This window comes from Bombina bombina, chromosome 4 (assembly GCF_027579735.1).
Source record: "Bombina bombina isolate aBomBom1 chromosome 4, aBomBom1.pri, whole genome shotgun sequence".
NCBI classification, from domain to species: Eukaryota; Metazoa; Chordata; class Amphibia; order Anura; family Bombinatoridae; genus Bombina; species Bombina bombina.
This window is the reverse complement of record NC_069502.1, coordinates 1,108,698,009-1,108,716,039: the sequence shown is the minus strand read 5'-3', so window position 1 is coordinate 1,108,716,039 and position 18,031 is coordinate 1,108,698,009. Positions and strand designations below refer to the sequence as shown.

At 38.8% G+C, this 18,031-nt stretch overlaps 1 protein-coding gene across 1 annotated transcript in view; it reads right to left on the bottom strand.

Moving 5' to 3' along the window:
* SYT14 (synaptotagmin 14) overlaps window positions 1-18,031 on the bottom strand; it is a 511,604-nt gene that overhangs the window by 141,668 nt on the left and 351,905 nt on the right. The gene's annotated exons all lie outside the window — the stretch shown is intronic.

Sequence of the window (18,031 nt, the reverse complement as noted above, 5' to 3'; positions counted from 1 at the left end):
GTGAACCTGCAACAATCCTTAGTTTGCATCTAAGTGTCAATCTTTTACCAGATTACTCTGAAGCCTGAACATTCCACTTTGCTATATTTTTCTCTCATTGTATCCTGCAGTTACTTCTATTAACTAACTATAAGTCACAGTGAACTCAGAATATATTGTATACAAATGTTGCACTCTCCATTTATTCTACAATAACTTCTAGCAACTATGAATCACAGAATATCATCTATCCACATCCAGGATACTCTTCCCCGGGTCAGGGGTCGGTGTCTTCAAATCCCTACCACTGCCCCGAGGGTCTGTGTCCTGAGGGCATGTACACCGGATCATGACAGAATGTTAATGCCTAAAAAAGGGATCCGCAGTGGTAGTGGATGCACCGACCCTCAAAGGAAAATAAAAAATTACAACATATCTCAGACCCAAGCAATCCCTAAAGGAAAAACAGAAGATTTTCAAACTTTAAAAAATTTAAAGACACAGTACTCCCATTCTAGACAATCCTCTACTCATGTTCGTGGTTACCATTTTGGTGAAACTGATCCTGAATCTGACTATGAAAATGAAGAGGATTTAACCATAGCTTCAGCAGAAAAAATTCAGATTTTTAAAGATTTAAAGAGACAGAACCACTTTTCTAAAATGTCATCTGTTCCTCAATTTCATGCTTACCATTTTGGTGAAACTGATCCTGAATCTGACATTGAAAACGAAGAGGATTTAACCATAGCTTCAGCAGAAAAAATTCAGATTTTCAAAGATTTAAAGAGACAGAACCACTATTCTAGAATTTCATCTGTTCCTCATGTTCGTGATTTCCATTTTGGTGAAACTGATTCTGAGTCTGACTATGTAGCTGAAGAGGATGCATTCATAGATTCAGCAGAAAAAATTCAGACCTTTAAAGATTTAAAGAGACAGGACTACTGTTCCAGAAAACCATCTACTCCTTCTGTTTGTGATTCCTATCCTGGTGATACTGATTCTGAGTCTGAATATGTCAACAAGGAGGATGACTTCACAGACCCAGCTGAACTGGCATTAGACTGGTATGAGCGCAACTTTAATTCGCCACAAACTCAGACAAAACCTCAACCTATTGGCTATAATGACATCCTTGGTTGTTATATTTACAATATGGATGATACAGACAGCTCCCATCATGAAACCTCTCATGGGAATACTGTTCTTCCTATTTCTGATATTACAATGGATTTGTTAGATTGGACAGATTCAGAGCTGGAAGAAAAGACATCTGGTTTACAGACTGCTGTTTGGAGAAAAGGTCCCCTCAACTACTATGCTGATTTATCACATCAGAATTATGCATCCAGTGATGAAGAGGATTTCTGTTCTCAACCTTACTACAAGCCACAATGGCAACAACCTAAGAAGCCTCATACTGGGAAGAAAGATCAGTTATCTAAGCTCTCTAAGAAAAAGAAGAAGAAGAAGAAAATCTTTCAGCCTACAGAAAATCAGAAGTGCAAAGAGGAAACTCAGCCTGAATCTCCTGTTTTAGTTTCTGTTGTACCAGACCCTCTCTTGCCTCATGACACTGTCAACACCGAGCTGGATGATGTCTCTAGTCACCATCTGTCTGTTCTTAAAGCATCTAATGGTATCTCTTCTCAGACTCTACAACAACTACAAACACTATTTCCAACTATTGATTTCTTGCATCCCTCTCATGCTGCCTCAATACCTGTAAACCCTGTGCTAGAAGCAAAAGATAATTCTGTTCCAGATATACAACCTTTCAGTTTACCAGAGATAATCCCTGGAGAATTTAGCTCTGATATTCAAACTCAAATAAGAATGCCTGCTGAACTCCAGATAACTTCTCAGTCAGAATCTTGTGTCACAATTCCTCCGCATCTACCTGAGTGTGGCATATTTCAGTACACTTCACCTTCTCAAAATTCTTCTGTTATTGCATCTAAGAAATTGTTTCCCTTGGGAGATACTTTGCATCAACCTACATTTTCTACTACATCAGTTTCCTGTACAGGAATTCCTGATACTCAATCCTGTGAGGACAACTTTGAACCAAGTTCGCAAGTGGACATTCTTGAACCTGAAACTTGTACAAAAGTTCTTCAAGAAGATTCCCCTGTGCCCATTCCTGTTCCTGTTTTCCATGATTATACTACTAAACCTGACATCAAGGTGGACTCTCGTGTTTTTGACCCTGGTATGGGTATTCCTTTGTTTAACCCAGAAATGGGTGTAATAATACTTGATCCTGAAGATAGCCATGCCCTCTACTCAGAAGCGAGTATGGTTCTTGGCTCTAAAGTGGGTCTTGTTAATTCTTCGTTTATGAACCCTGAAGAAAGCCTTGCCCTCTGCTCAGAAGAGAGTATGGTTCCTGGCTCTAAAGTGGGTTCTTTTTCTTTCTCTATAGTTGAACCTTGCCCTGGCATGGGCATTCCTTCACCTGATCCTACTGAGGATATTCCTGAACCTTGCCCAGATGTGGGTACTTCTGAACATTGCCCTGGCATGGGCATTCCTTCACCTGATCCTACTGAGGATATGACTGAACCTTGCCCAGATGTGGGTATTCCTGAACCTTGCCCTGGTGTGGACATTCATATACCTATTCTTAGTGAGAACACTTTTGATTCTGAATCCAGTAAGGAGACATTTCATTTTGAATTAGAAGATGGCAAGAACTGGACAAATCTTGCACTCTACACTCCTATCTCCTATTTTGAAGAAAGCCCTGCTATTGCGTTAGAAGTGGCTATAGCTTTTTCTTTTGGAGTATATCTAATCCTCAGCCAAGAGGTTAATTCTGAGGATACTCAAATCTCTGACCCAAAGGTGGTTAATCTGGTTATCAATCCAGAATGCTGCATCTCTATTTCTGAAGCTGAGGAAAGCCTATTCATATCTCTAGGACTGGCTGCCTTTTCATTGCTATGTACATGGTCATCTATCATAAAGAACATCCACCTGTCTACCCTCAGGATGATTCTGTGGTAGGAAGCTCATTGTATGTTACGTTCATGCATTCTCACGATGACTACAAAAAAGTTGACTTCAAGTTTTGCTCTCATCATTGTCAAAATCTTTTGATACCTGAATTACATGGCCTTTACTTCGTCATTCAACTTTTTCAAGAGATCTCCAACCCTCCTTTCTTGATTTCCGATTGGACTCACTACCTCCATACACCTACTACCTATTCTCCATATCAATTTTGTTCTCTCTCCTTTTCGATTGTATTGGGCGCCCGGAGGTCGCCTTTAAGGAGGGGAATCTGTAACATATCTCAGCCTAATGTCACTATCCCTTTAAGAAATCCTTCTCTGACTGCTGCATTTGGGCAGTATTCACATTCAGCTTGCCTGCCTGCCTGATTAATCATTCATGCACCTGATTACCTCAGCCTCTTTTTAAGCCTTCTCAGGTCTAATGTGCCTTGCATTAACATTGAAGTTGTGATCCTGAACAACAGAGGTCTGTGACTGTTTCCTGTATGAATTTACCAACTATTTTCAACCTACAGCATTTTCTATTCCAATGCCTAAAATCATCAAATCACAAGTATCCAAATAATTCCATTTTCTGTTTCCTGGATACTGCTACTTAACAAACTCAGAACTTTATTATAAATCAAGCATACTTTTGGTTATCATCACTCTCTAATTACAACAGCATCCTACTCAGAACTTTATAACTATTTCTCTGCTACAAGTTGTCATTGCTGAAATATCCTGCTGCAAATATGTTAACATATTCTGAACTCTGCATCTATGTGTTCAATTAAAAGCTTTCCTGTGATTCTCCAATATATGTTCAAACAGTAATTGATGCCTTAAACTTAACTTTCACCTGTGCTGCTCTGCTAATTACTGACATACAGCTCTTTATAATAATATGTACTGTGAACCTGCAACAAACCAAGTTTGCATCTAAATGCACAAACAGTAATTAATGCCTAAACTTGCAGCTTGTCTAAGTACCTGTGCAGCTGTGCTTTAACTCTGACATACAGCTTTATATAATATTATGTACTGTGAACCTGCAACAATCCTTAGTTTGCATCTAAGTGTCAATCTTTTACCAGATTACTCTGAAGCCTGAACATTCCACTTTGCTATATTTTTCTCTCATTGTATCCTGCAGTTACTTCTATTAACTAACTATAAGTCACAGTGAACTAAGAATATATTGTATACAAATGTTGCACTCTCCATTTATTCTACAATAACTTCTAGCAACTATGAATCACAGAATATCATCTATCCACGTCCAGGATACTCTTCCCCGGGTCAGGGGTCGGTGTCTTCAAATCCCTACCACTGCCCCGAGGGTCTGTGTCCTGAGCGCATGTACACCGGATCATGAAAGGGAGAGAGAGAGAGAAGAGAAAAGTGGTGAGGAAAAGAAGGGAGCAAGGGAGGGAGGGAAAGAAGGGAGGGAGGCAAAGAAGGGAGGGAGGGAAAGAAGGGAGGGAGTTGAGGGAGAGAGTGAGATGAGGGAGGAAGGGAGTGAGAAAGGGAAAGAAGGGAGAGAGGAATGGAGGGAAAGAAGAATACACTTTGAAATAATCACTGCCCTTCACATGCAACAGCACACATTAATTACCATTATTCAAGTAATTAAACTTTTTAAGTGTCCATTTACTATTTACTCCATGGGTTCATTAATGCAGAGAAAGCTAGCTATTAGTAGCTAACATACATTAGCAATGAAAGCTTATGATTAGACATCACAAGCTGATCTAAGCAGTGCATCCAGTCTGTTAGTTACTAAGACCTGCAATAAGCACTGCGCTCGCAGACCCACCACAGCAGACAAGGGGAGGCAGCATATCGGCACAAGGTCTTCTCCTCCAGCCTCACCTTGTTAGCATATCCCCTGGCAAGTTTCTCACCAAGAACGCTTCCACTGCAAAAATGCTGGTGGCTCTAAATGAAGCAACGGTTTAAAGGAGCACTCCCTGCGAAGAGCGACCTTAATCAGCGCATGTGCTTTGTCTTCTCTGTAAAAGCCTGCACTTTATTGCTCACTGTACTGTGTGCTGGCTTTTAGAGAGATGTGCTGCCCCTCCCAAATCTGCTGACCTAGGCACCGGCCTTGTTGGCCTAGGCCATAATACGCCCCTGGGCACAACTGCTAAAACCTGCATCGCCTGTAATTTCACCTCACACATCGGGGAATCACATATATGGTGACGGCAGTTCATAAACTGCCGTAAGTCGAATAAACTAGCAATGTCCAGAAATGTGAGTAAATACATATTTCTGGAGTCGCCAGTGACTTCCGGCACTTTAAAAACTGTCGGCACATAAAAAAACAACCCCACAAAACAGTTAAATATCCATAAAATTCTAACACGCCTCCCAAAAATAAATCTGACACATCAAAACCCTTATATCCGCAATTCGCAACTAATAATAAAAGTAAACCTCTAAACCGTCAACCCCCCACAATACAATATACCTAAATGAACTATTAAATCCTATTAACCCCTAATCCGCCATTCACCCACATTGCATTATACCTTATAAAAGTATTAACCCCTAAATTCGCCAACCCCAACATCGCAAATCTTCCTAATAAATCTATTAACCCCTAAACCGCCAACCTCCCAAAACGCAAATAACTAATTAAATTACTAAGCCCCCTACCCTAACACCCCCTAAATTAACCCCAATTAGCTTAAATTAAAAAATACTAAACTACAATTAAAATAAAAAAAACTAACATTACTTTTAAAATAAAAAAAACTAAATTTAAATTAATCTACAATTACAAAAAATAAAAAAAGTCTAACATTACAGAAAATAATAAACCAAATGATCAATTTTTTTTAAATTAAACAATCCCTATCGCATAGATTACGAGTTTTGAGCGCTATAGGGAAATTAACGAACGCAACAAAAGTGGCGTTATTAAAAAGCGCTGCCATTAAAAAACAGACTTGTGCGGGCGATATGGGGTTTTTAAGCTCCATACCGCACCAAAAACAAGCGCTGATTTGACATGCTCGTGCATGCTTTCCCCATAGACATCAATGGGAAGAGCAGGTCAGAAAAAACCTAACACCTGCGATTGTGGAAAGAAAAGCTCCGTAACGCAGCCCTATTGATGTTTATTGGGAAAAAGAAAATAAAGTTTAAACCTAACACCCTAACATAAACCCTGAGTCTAAACACACCTAAATCTGCTGCCCCAGACGCCTGCCTACAGTTATTAACCCCTAATCTGCCGCTCCTGATATCGCCGCCACCTAAATAAAGCTATTAACCCCTAAACCTCTGGCCTCCCACATCATTACCACTAAATAAACCTATTAACCCCTAAACCGCCAGCCCCCGCATCGCAACAACCTAAATTAAACTATTAACCCCTACACCTACCCCTAAACCTAACACCCCCTAACTTTAACATAATTAAAATAGATCTAAATTAAACTTACAATTATTAACTAAATAATACCTAAATACATACTTATCTGTGAAATAAAACCTAAGCTAGCTACAATATAACTAAAAGTTATATTGTAGCTAGCTTAGGTTTTATTTTTATTTCACAGGTACATTTTTATTTTTTTTAACGAGGCAGACTAGTTAGTTAAAAGTTATTAACTATTTAATAACTACCTAGTTAAAATAAATACAAACGTACCTGAGAAAAAAAAACTAAACTACCTTTCACTAAAACCTAAAATTACAAAAAAAACTACCATTACAAACAATAAAAAAACCTATCATTACAAAAACAAACAAACAAAATTATCCAAAATAATACAAATTATTCCTATTCTAATACCTTTTTTTAAAAAAAAAAAAAAACCCCACCCCAAAATAAAAAATCCTAATCTAAAATAAACTACCAAGGGCCCTTAAAAGGGCCTTTTGGGGGGCCCTTAAAAGGGCCTTGTGTAGGGCACTGCCCTAAAGATAATAGCTCTTTTCCTACAAAAGAAAAACAAACACCCCCTAAAAAAATACATTACACAAAATAACAAACAAATTATTAAAAATAATACAAATTATTCCAATTCTAATACCCATTTTAAAAAAAACACCCCAAAATAAGAAACCTAATCTAGAATACACTACCAATGGCCCTTAAAAGGGCCTTTGTAGGGCATTGCCCTAAAGATAGCAGCTCTTTTTCTGAAAAAAAAAGTACTGACGTTATGTTACAGGCTAAAAGGCTTGCGGTACACCTATACCGACAAGACTTATAATGGCTGCGTTAGGGAAAATTATGCGTTATGGGCCACAATCTAAAAAAAAACTTAATAAAAAATAAAAAAAACTAACTCTAACTCCCCAAAAGTTATGTTTAAACCTAACACCCTAGCATAAAAACCACGTCTAAACACCCCTAATCTGCTGCCCCTAACATCGCCTCCACCTACATTAGTTATTAACCTCTAATCTGCCGTCCCTAACATCGCCGCCACCTACAGTACAGTTATTAACCCCTAATCTGCTGCCCCTAACATCGCCGCCACCAACCTACACTGGATGAAGATAGAAAATGCCTTCTGGATGAATATTTTTGCCTGCTTGGATGAGGACTTGAGGATGGACCCGCTCCGCGCCGGATGAAGATAGAAAATGCCTTCTGGATGAATATTTTTGCCCGCTTGGATGAGGACTTCACCGGCTGGATGAGGATGTCCAGTCTTCGAAAACTGTAAATGGATTGTCGGGGGTTAGTGTTAGGTTTTTTTAAGGGTTTATTGGGTGGGTTTTATTTTTAGCTTAGGGTTTGGGCACCGTAAAAGAGCTAAATGCCCCTTTAAGGGCAATGCCCATCCAAATGTCCTTTTTAGGACAATGGTTGGCTTAGGTTTATTTAGATAGTTTTATTTGGGGGGGTTGGGTGGGTGGTGGGTTTTACTGTTGGGAGGGTGTTTGTAATTTTATTGCCAGGTAACAGAGCTGTTATCTTTGGGGCAATGCCCCGCAAAAGGCCATTTTACGAGAAATTGGCAGTTTAGTGTAGGCTAGGGGTTTTATTATTTTGGGGGGGATTTTCTATTTTGATAGGGCTATTAGATTAGGAGAAATTCGTTTTTTTGTTTGTTGATAATTTAGTTTTTTATTTTGTGTAATTTAGTGGGGGGTTTTGTTTGTAATTTAGATAATTGTATTTGATTAATTTAATTTATTTGATTTGATTGTAATGTTAGGTTTTATTGTAAGGCAGGTTAGGTTTTATTTTACAGGTGAATTTGTATTTGTTTTAACTAGGTAGTTAGTAAATAGTTAATAACTATTTACTAACTAGCCTACCTAGTTAAAATAAATACAAACTTACCTGTGAAATAAAAATAAAACTAAGATAGCTAAAATATAACTATTAGTTATATTGTAGCTCGCTTAGGTTTTTTTTACAGGTAAGTTTGTATTTAGTTTTAAATAGGAATTATTTAGGTAATAATTGTAAAGTTTATTTAGCTTTATTTTAATTATATTTAAGTTAGGGGGTGTTAGGGTTAGACTTATGCTTAGGGTTACGTTAGGGTTAGGTGTTAATATATTTATGTAGTGATGTGGGAGGCCAGAGGTTTAGGGGTTAATAGTTTAATTTAGTATATTTCGTTGTGGGGGGCTTGCGGTTTAGTGGTTAATAGGTTTATTATAGCGGCGGTGTGGGCAGACGGCAGATTAGGGGTTCATAATATTTAAGTAGTGTTTGCAATGCGGGAGGGTGGCGGTTTAGGGGTTAATAGGTTTATTATAGTGGCAACAAGATGTGGAACTCCACGCAAGAGTCACTAGAGAGGGAGGGATAAAAAATAAACAACAGCCAAATGCTGAAAAAATAATCCACAACTCAGTTATTCTTATGAAAAAAAAGAAAAACTAAAAATAGCAGCAGAAGAATCAAACTGAAACAGCTGCCTGAAGAACTTTTCTACCAAAAACTGCTTCAGAAGAAGCAAATACATCAAAACGGTAGAATTTAGTAAATATATGCAAGAGGACCAAGTCGCTGCTTTGCAAATCTGATCAACTGAAGCTTCATTCTTAAAAGCCCACAAAGTGGAGACTGATCTAGTAGAATGAGCTGTAATTCTCTGAGGCGGGGCTTGACCCGACGCCAAATAAGCTTGATGAATCAGAAGCTTTAACGAAGAGGCCAAGGAAATAGCAGAGGCCTTCTGACCTTTCCTAGGACCAGAAAATATAACAAATAGACTAGAAGTCTTCCTGAAATCTTTAGTAGCTTCAACGTAATATTTCAAAGCTCTTACCACATCCAAAGAATGTAAGGATCTTTCCAAAGGATTCTTAGGATTAGGACACAAGGAAGGGACAACAATTTCTCTACTAATGTTGTTAGAATTCACAACCTTAGGTAAAAATTCAAATAAAGTCAGCAAAACCGCCTTATCCTGATGAAAAATCAGAAAAGGAGATTCACAAGAAAGAGCAGATAGCTCAGAAACTCTTCTAGCAGAAGAGATGGCTAAAAGGAACAACACTTTCCAAGAAAGTAGTTTAATGTCCAAAGAGTGCATAGGCTCAAACGGAGGAGCCTGTAACGCCTTCAAAACCAAATTAAGACTCCAAGGAGGAGAAATTGATTTAATGACGGGCTTAATACGAATTAAAGCCTGTACAAAACAGTGAATATCAGGAAGTGTAGCAATCTTTCTGTGAAATAAAACTGAAAGAGCAGAGATTTGTCCCTTCAAGGAACTTGCAGACAAACCCCTATCCAAACTATCCTGGAGAAACTGTAAAATTCTAGGAATTCTAAAAGAATGCCAAGAGAATTTATGAGAAGAACACCATGAAATGTAAATCTTCCAAACTCGATAATAAATCTTCCTAGAGACAGATTTACGAGCTTGTAACATAGTATTAATTAAGTATGACTTAATACTAAGCGTTCAATTTCCATACCTTCACATTTAATGATTTGAGATCCTGATGGAAAAACGGACCTTGAGACAGTAGGACCGGCCTTAACGGAAGTGGTCAAGGTTGGCAACTGGACATCCGAACAAGATCCGCATACCAAAACCTGTGGGGCCATGCTGGAGCCACCAGCAACACAAACGATTGTTCCATGATGATCTTGGAGATCAGTCTCGGAAGAAGAAATAGAGGCGGGAAGATATAAGCAGGTTGATAACACCAAGAAAGTGTCAGCGCATCCACTGCTTCCGCCTGAGAATCCCTGGACAGGTATCTGGGAAGTTTCTTGTTTAGATGAGAAGCCATCAGATCTATTTCTGGAAGACGCCACATCTGAACAATCTGAGAAAACACATCCGGATGGAGAGACCACTCCCCTGGATGTAAAGTCTGATGGCTGAGATAATCCGCCTCCCAATTGTCTACACCTGGGATATGAACCGCAGAAATTAGACAAGAGCTGGATTCCGCCCAAACAAGTATCCGAGATACTTCTTTCATAGCTAGGGGACTGTGAGTCCCACCCTGCTGATTGACATATGCCATCGTTGTGATATTGTCTGTCTGGAAACAAATGAACGGTTCTCTCTTCCACAGAGGCCAAAACTGAAGAGCTCTGAGAATTGCACGGAGTTCTAAAATATTGATTGGTAATCTCGCCTCTTGAGATTTCCAAACTCCTTGTGCTGTCAGAGATCCTCAGACAGCTCCCCAACCTGAAAGACTTGCATCTGTGATCACAGTCCAGGTTGGCCGAACAAAAGAGGCCCCTTGAACTAAACGCTGGTGATTTAACCACCACGTCAGAGAGTGTCGAACATTGGGATTTAAGGATATTAATTGTGATATATTTGTATAATCCCGGCACCATTGATTCAGCATGCAAAGCTGGAGAGGTCTCATATGAAAATGAGCAAAAGGAATCACGTCCGATGCTGCAGTCATGAGGCCTAAAACTTCCATGCACATAGCCACTGAAGGGAATGACTGAGACTGAAGGTGCCGACATGCTGCAACCAATTTCAAACGTCTCTTGTCTGTTAGAGACAGAGTCATGGACACTGAATCTATCTGGAAACCTAAAAAGGTGACCCTTGTTTGAGGAATCAAAAAACATTTTGGTAAATTGATCCTCCAACCATGTTTTCGAAGAAACAACACAAGTTGATTTGTGTGAGATTCTGCAGAACGTAAAGACTGAGCTAGTACCAAGATATTGTCCAAATAAGGAAACGCTGCAATACCATGTTCTTTGATTACAGAGAGTAGGGCACCCAGAACCTTTGAAAAAATTCTTGGAGCTGTTGCTAAGCCAAATGGAAGAGCAACAAATTGGTAATGCTTGTCTAGAAAAGAGAATCTCAGGAACTGATAATGTTCTGGATGAATCGGAATATGAAGGTAAGCATCCTGCAAGTCTATTGTAGACATATAATGTCCTTGCTGAACAAAAGGCAGAATAGTCCTTATAGTCACCATCTTGAAAGTTGGTACTCTTACATAACGATTCAAAATTTTCAGATCCAGAACTGGTCTGAATGAATTTTCTTTCTTCGGGACAATGAATAGATTTGAATAAAATCCCAGGCCTTGTTCCTGAAAGGGAACCGGCATGATAACCCCTGAAACCTCCAGATCTGAAACACACTTCAGGAAAGCCTGAGCTTTTACTGGATTCACTGGGATGCGTGAGAGAAAAAAATCTTCTAACAGGAGGTCTTACTCTGAATCCTATTTGATACCCCTGAAAGACAATGCTCTGAATCCATTGATTTTGGACAGAATTTGCCCAAACATTCTTGAAAAACCTTAATGTGCCCCCTACCAGCTGAACTGGAATGAGGGCCGCACCTTCATGCGGACTTAGGGGCTGACTTTGGTTTCTTAAAAGACTTGGATTTATTCCAATTTGAGGAAGGCTTCCAATTGGAAACAGATTCCTTGGGGGAAGGATTAGGTTTTTGTTCCTTATTTTGACGAAAGGAACGAAAACGATTAGAAGCCTTAGATTTACCATTAGGTTTTTTATCCTGAGGCAAAAAAACTCCTTTCCCCCCAGTAACAGTTGAAATAATAGAATCCAACTGAGAACCAAATAAATAATTACCTTGGAAAGAAAGAGATAGCAATCTAGACTTAGATGTCATATCAGCATTCCAAGATTTAAGTCACAAAGCTCTTTTAGCTAAAATAGCTAAAGACATGGATCTAACATCAATTTTAACAATATCAAAAATATCATCACAAATAAAATGATTAGCATGTTGCAGTAAGCGAACAATGCTAGATATGTCAGAATCCAATTCTTGTTGCGCTAAATTCTCAAACCAAAAAGTTGAAGCAGCTGCAACATCAGCCAAAGTAATTGAAGGCCTAAGAAGATGACCTGAATATAAATAGGCTTTCTTTAGATAAGATTCAAGCTTCCTATCTAAAGGATCTTTAAAGGAAGTACTATCTTCCATAGGAATAGTGGTTCGTTTAGCAAGAGTAGAAATAGCCCCATCAACTTTGGGGATCTTTCCCAAAACTCTATTGCATTTGCTGGTAAAGGATACAATTTTTTAAACCTTGCAGAAGGATTAAAAGGAGTACCTGGCTTATTCCATTCCTTAGAAATCATGTCAGAAATAGCATCAGGAATAGAAAAAACATCTGGAGTAACCACAGTAGGCTTAAAAACAGCATTTAAACGTTTACTGGTTTTAATATCAAGAGGACTAGCTTCCTCAATATCCAAAGTAATTAACACTTCTTTTAACAAAGAACGCATATACTCTATTTTAAATAAATAAGTAGATTTGTCAGTGTCAATGTCTGAGGAAGGATCTTCTGAATCAGATAGATCCTCATCAGAGGTGGATAATTCATTATGCTGTCGGTCATTTGAAATTTCATCAACTTTATGAGAAGTTTTAAAAGACCTCTTATGCTTATTAGAAGGTGGAAATGCAGACAAAGGGGGGTAGTTATCAACGTGTCTACTTTTCCTGCCTTCGCCGGCCCAATACGCCCGCCTAAGCTCGCCTCACATCGCCGCCGCGGACCTGCAAAAATTCGCCTAAGTTATGAAAAAAGCTGTCAAAAAGCCGCACACCAAGTACGGGGCGATGAGAAGCGGACTGTGAGAGTTATCACTCATCCGATCTCGCTGCTCTTCGGCTTTTTTACAGCTTTCTTGCTAGCCTGTCACTAAGCACCCACACTAACTACACTGTTCTACCCCCTATACCGGCACCCCCGGAGCCTCCCGCAACTAAATAAAGTTACTAACCCCTAAACCGCCACTCCTAGACCCCGCCGCAACTCTTATAAATGTAGTAACCCCTAAAACGCCGCTCCTAGACCCCGCCGCAACTCTTATAAATGTATTAACCCCTAAACCGCTGCTCCCGGACATCGCTGCCACCTACATTATACCTAGTAACCCCTATCCTGCCCCCCCTATACCGTCGCCCTCTATAATTAAGTTATTAACCCCAATCCTGCTGATCCCGCACCTCGCCGCAACTAAATAGTTTAACCCCTAAACCGCCGCTCCCTGACCCCGCCGCAACCTATATTAAATTTATTAACCCCTATCCTGCCCCCTACACCGTCGCCACCTATAATAAATTTATTAACCCCATCCTGCCCCCCACTACACCGCCGCCACTGTAATAAAATTATTAACCCCTAAACCTAAGTCTAACACTAACCCTAACACCCCCTAACTTAAATATTAATTAAATAAATCTAAATAATATTTCTATTATGAACTAAATTAATCCTGTTTAAAACTAAATACTTACCTATAAAATAAACCCTAATATAGCTACAGTATAACTAATAATTATATTGTAGCTATCTTAGGATTTATTTTTATTTTACAGGCAACTTTGTATTTATTTTAACTAGGTACAATAGCTATTAAATAGTTATTAACTATTTAATAGCTTACCTAGCTAAAATAAAGAGAAATTAACCTGTAAAATAAAAACTAACCTAAGTTACAATTACACCTAACACTACACTATACTTAAATAAATTATTCCTATTTAAAACTAAATACTTACCTGTAAAATAAACCCTAAGATAGCTACAATGTAATTAATAATTACATTGTAGCTATCTTAGGATTTATATTTATTTTACAGGTAACTTTGTATTTATTTTAGCTAGTTAGAATAGTTATTAAATAGTTATTAAATATTTAATAACTACCTAGCTAAAAGAAATACAAAATTACCTGTAAAATAAATCCTAACCTAAGTTACAATTAAACCTAACACTACACTATCATTAAATAAATTAAATAAATTAACTACAAATAACTACAATTAAATACAATTACATAAACTAACTAAAGTACAAAAAATAAAAAAAAACTAAGTTACAAAAAATAAAAAAAATAAGTTACAAACATTTTAAAAATATTACAACAATTTTAAGCTACTTACACCTAATCTAAGCCCCCTAATAAAATAACAAACCCCCCCCAAAATAAAAAAATGCCCTACCCTATTCTAAATTAAAAAAGTTCAAAGCTCTTTTACCTTACCAGCCCTTAAAAGGGCCTTTTGTGGGGCATGCACAGCTCTTTTGCCTGTAAAAGAAAAATACAACCCCCCCAACATTAAAACCCACCACCCACATACCCCTAATCTAACCCAAACCCCCCTTAAAATAACCTAACACTAATCCCCTGAAGATCATCCTACCTTGAGTCGTCTTCACTCAGCCGAGCAGCGATGGAACCGAAGAGGAGATCCGGAGAGGCAGAAGTCATCATCCAAGGGGCGCTGAAGAAATCTTCCATCCGATGAAGTGATCCTCCAGTCGGCGCTGAAGAAGTCTTCCATCCAGGCGATGTCATCTTCCAAGAGGCGCTGAAGAAGTCTTCTATCCGGGCGATGTCATCTTCCAAGCCGGGTCTTCAATCTTCATCCCGCCGACGCAGAACATCCTTCTTTACCGACGGACTACCGACGAATGAAGGCTCCTTTAAGGGACGTCATACAAGATGGCGTCCCTTCAATTCCGATTGGCTGATAGGATTCTATCAGCCAATCGGAATTAAGGTAGGAAAAATCTGATTGGCTGATTGAATCAGCCAATCAGATTCAAGTTCAATCCGATTGGCTGATCCAATCAGCCAATCAGATTGAGCTCGCATTCTATTGGCTGATCGGAACAATCGGATTGAACTTGAATCTGATTGGCTTACCCCAGGTAAGAAAAATATTTCTCAATATTAACTTTCCCAAATATGAAACTGACAATCTGCAAAAGGAAATACATGAACCTGACTCATGGCAAATATAAGTACAATACATATATTTAGAACTTTATATAAATGCATAAAGTGCCAAACCATAGCTGAGGTGTCTAAGAAATAAAAACATACTTACCAAAAGACACCCATCCACATATAGCAGATAGCCAAACCAGTACTGAAACAGTTATCAGTAGAGGTAATGGTATATGAGAGTATATCGTCGATCTGAAAAGGGAGGTATGAGATGAATCTCTACGACCGATAACAGAGAACCTATGAAAAAGACCCCCGTTAGGAAAATCATTGCATTCAATAGGTAATACTCTCTATGTCCCTCTGACATTCGCTGTGCTCTGAGAGGAATCGGGCTTCAAAATGCTGAGAAGCGCATGTCCATGTAGAAATCTTAGCACTAACTTACTTCACCACCTCCATAGGAGGCAAAGTTTGTAAAACTGAATTGTGGGTGTGGTGAGGGGTGTATTTATAGGCATTTTGAGATTTGGGAAACTTTGCCCCTCCTGGTAGGATTGTATATCCCATACGACAGTCACTAGCTCATGGACTCTTGCCAATTACATGAAAAAAAGTATATTGCAAATATGTTTTACTACATATAATTAAACATTTTATATTACACTCTCAAAATGTTTAATGTTCATTTAACGTCTCTTTACAATGGGATGTGGCTACTGAGTAAATTGTGAAGTAAAGCATCTTCCTTTTTTTTACATAGAGATGTTCATGTGATATTTTCTAGTCAAATAAGTAATTCGGCATTTGCGCCTTTATGGATATATGAAACCTTGTGAGATTATAGTGAAATTTGCTTATGGGTAAAGTCCATTTATCAGGTATTAAAATGTAGTAATAAAAAAGTATATGCTCTCAAAATTAGCTTTACCTGTTTATTTTTTTCCTATTGCAGAAGATAAAGCAACATTGAAAACAGTAAAACATTTCTTTGGAAAACATAATTTATGCTTACCTGATAAATTTATTTCTCTTGTAGTGTATCCAGTCCACGGATCATCCATTACTTATGGAATATATTCTCCTTCCCAACAGGAAGTTGCAAGAGTCCACCCACAGCAAAGCTGCTATATAGCTCCTCCCCTAACTGCCATATTCAGTCATTCGACCGAAAACATGTAGAGAAAGGAAAAAACCATAGGGTGCAGTGGTGACTGTAGTTCAAATGAAAAAAATTACCTGCCTTAAAGTGACAGGGCGGGCCGTGGACTGGATACACTACAAGAGAAATAAATTTATCAGGTAAGCATAAATTATGTTTTCTCTTGTTAAGTGTATCCAGTCCACGGATCATCCATTACTTATGGAATACCAATACCAAAGCTAAAGTACACGGATGATGGGAGGGACAAGGCAGGTACTTAAACGGAAGTTACCACTGCCTGTAAGAAACCCTTTCTCCCAAAAATAGCCTCCGAAGAAGCAAGGTATCAAATTTGAAAAAGTATGAAGCGCAGACCAAGACTCCGTCTTGTAAATCTGTTCCACAGAAGCCACATTTAAAAAAGGCCCAAGTGAAAACCACAGCTCTAGTAGAATGAGCTGTAATCCCTTCAGGAGGCTGCTGTCCAGCAGTCTCATAAGCTAAATTAATTATGCTTTTTAACCAAAAAGACAGAGAGGCTGCCGAAGTCTTTTGACCTCTCCTCTGTCCAGAATAGACAACAAACAAGGTGAACGTTTGATGAAAACTGTAGTAGCTTGTAAGTAAAACTTTAAAGCACAAACCACGTCCAATATTGTGTAATAGACGTTCCTTCTTTGAGGAAGGATTAGGATACAAGCATGGAACAACTATCTCTTGAGTGATGTTCTTGTTAGATACCACCTTAGGAAAAAAAACCAGGTTGGTACGCAGGACTACCTTATCTGTACGAAGGACCAGATAAGGAGAATCACATTGTAACACAGATAACTTGGAGACTCTACGAGTCGAGGAAATAGCTACCCAAAAGGAACTTTCCAAGATAAAGATTGATATCTATGGAACAAAAAAGGTTCAAACGGAACTTCTTGAAGAACCTTAAGAACCAGGTTTAAGCTCCATGGTGGAGCAACAGTTTTAAACACAGGCTTGGATCTAACCAAAGCCTGACCAAATGCCTGAACGTCTAGAATACCTGCCAGACGCTTGTGCAAAAAAATAGACAGAGTAAAAATCTGTCCCTTTTAAGGAATTAGCTGACAACCCTTTTCTCCAAAACATCTTGGAGAAAAGATAATATCCTGGGAATCCAGACTTTACTCCATGAATAACCCTTGGATTCATAACAATCAGATATTTACACCATATCTATGTTCAATTTCCCTAGAGACAGGCTTTCATGTCTGTATTAAGGTATCAATGGCTGACTCGGAGAAGCCATGCTTTGATAACATCAAGCGTTCAGTCTCCAGGCAGTCCATCTCAGATTGATTCTATTTAGAAGGTTGAAAGGACCCTGAGGTAGAGGGACCTGTCTCAGAAGCAGAGACCGTGATGGAAAGGATGACATGTCCACCAGATCTGTATACCAGGTCCTGCGTGGCTACGCAGGCGCTGTCAAAAACACCAAAGCCCTCTCCTGCTTGGTCTTGACCTCCGGAGGAAATCCCACTCCCCCAGAAGAAAAGTCTGACGACTTAGAAAATCCACCTCCCAGTTCTCAACACCTGGGATATGGATAGCTGATAGACATGAGTGAGTCTCTGTCCAGTGAATTATTATAAGACTTCTAACATCGCTAGGGAACTTCTGTTCCCCATTGATGGCTGATGTAAGCCACAGTCGTGTATATTGTCCGATTGAGTATGATGTACCTCAGAGTTGCTAACTGAGGCCAAGTCTGAAGAGCAT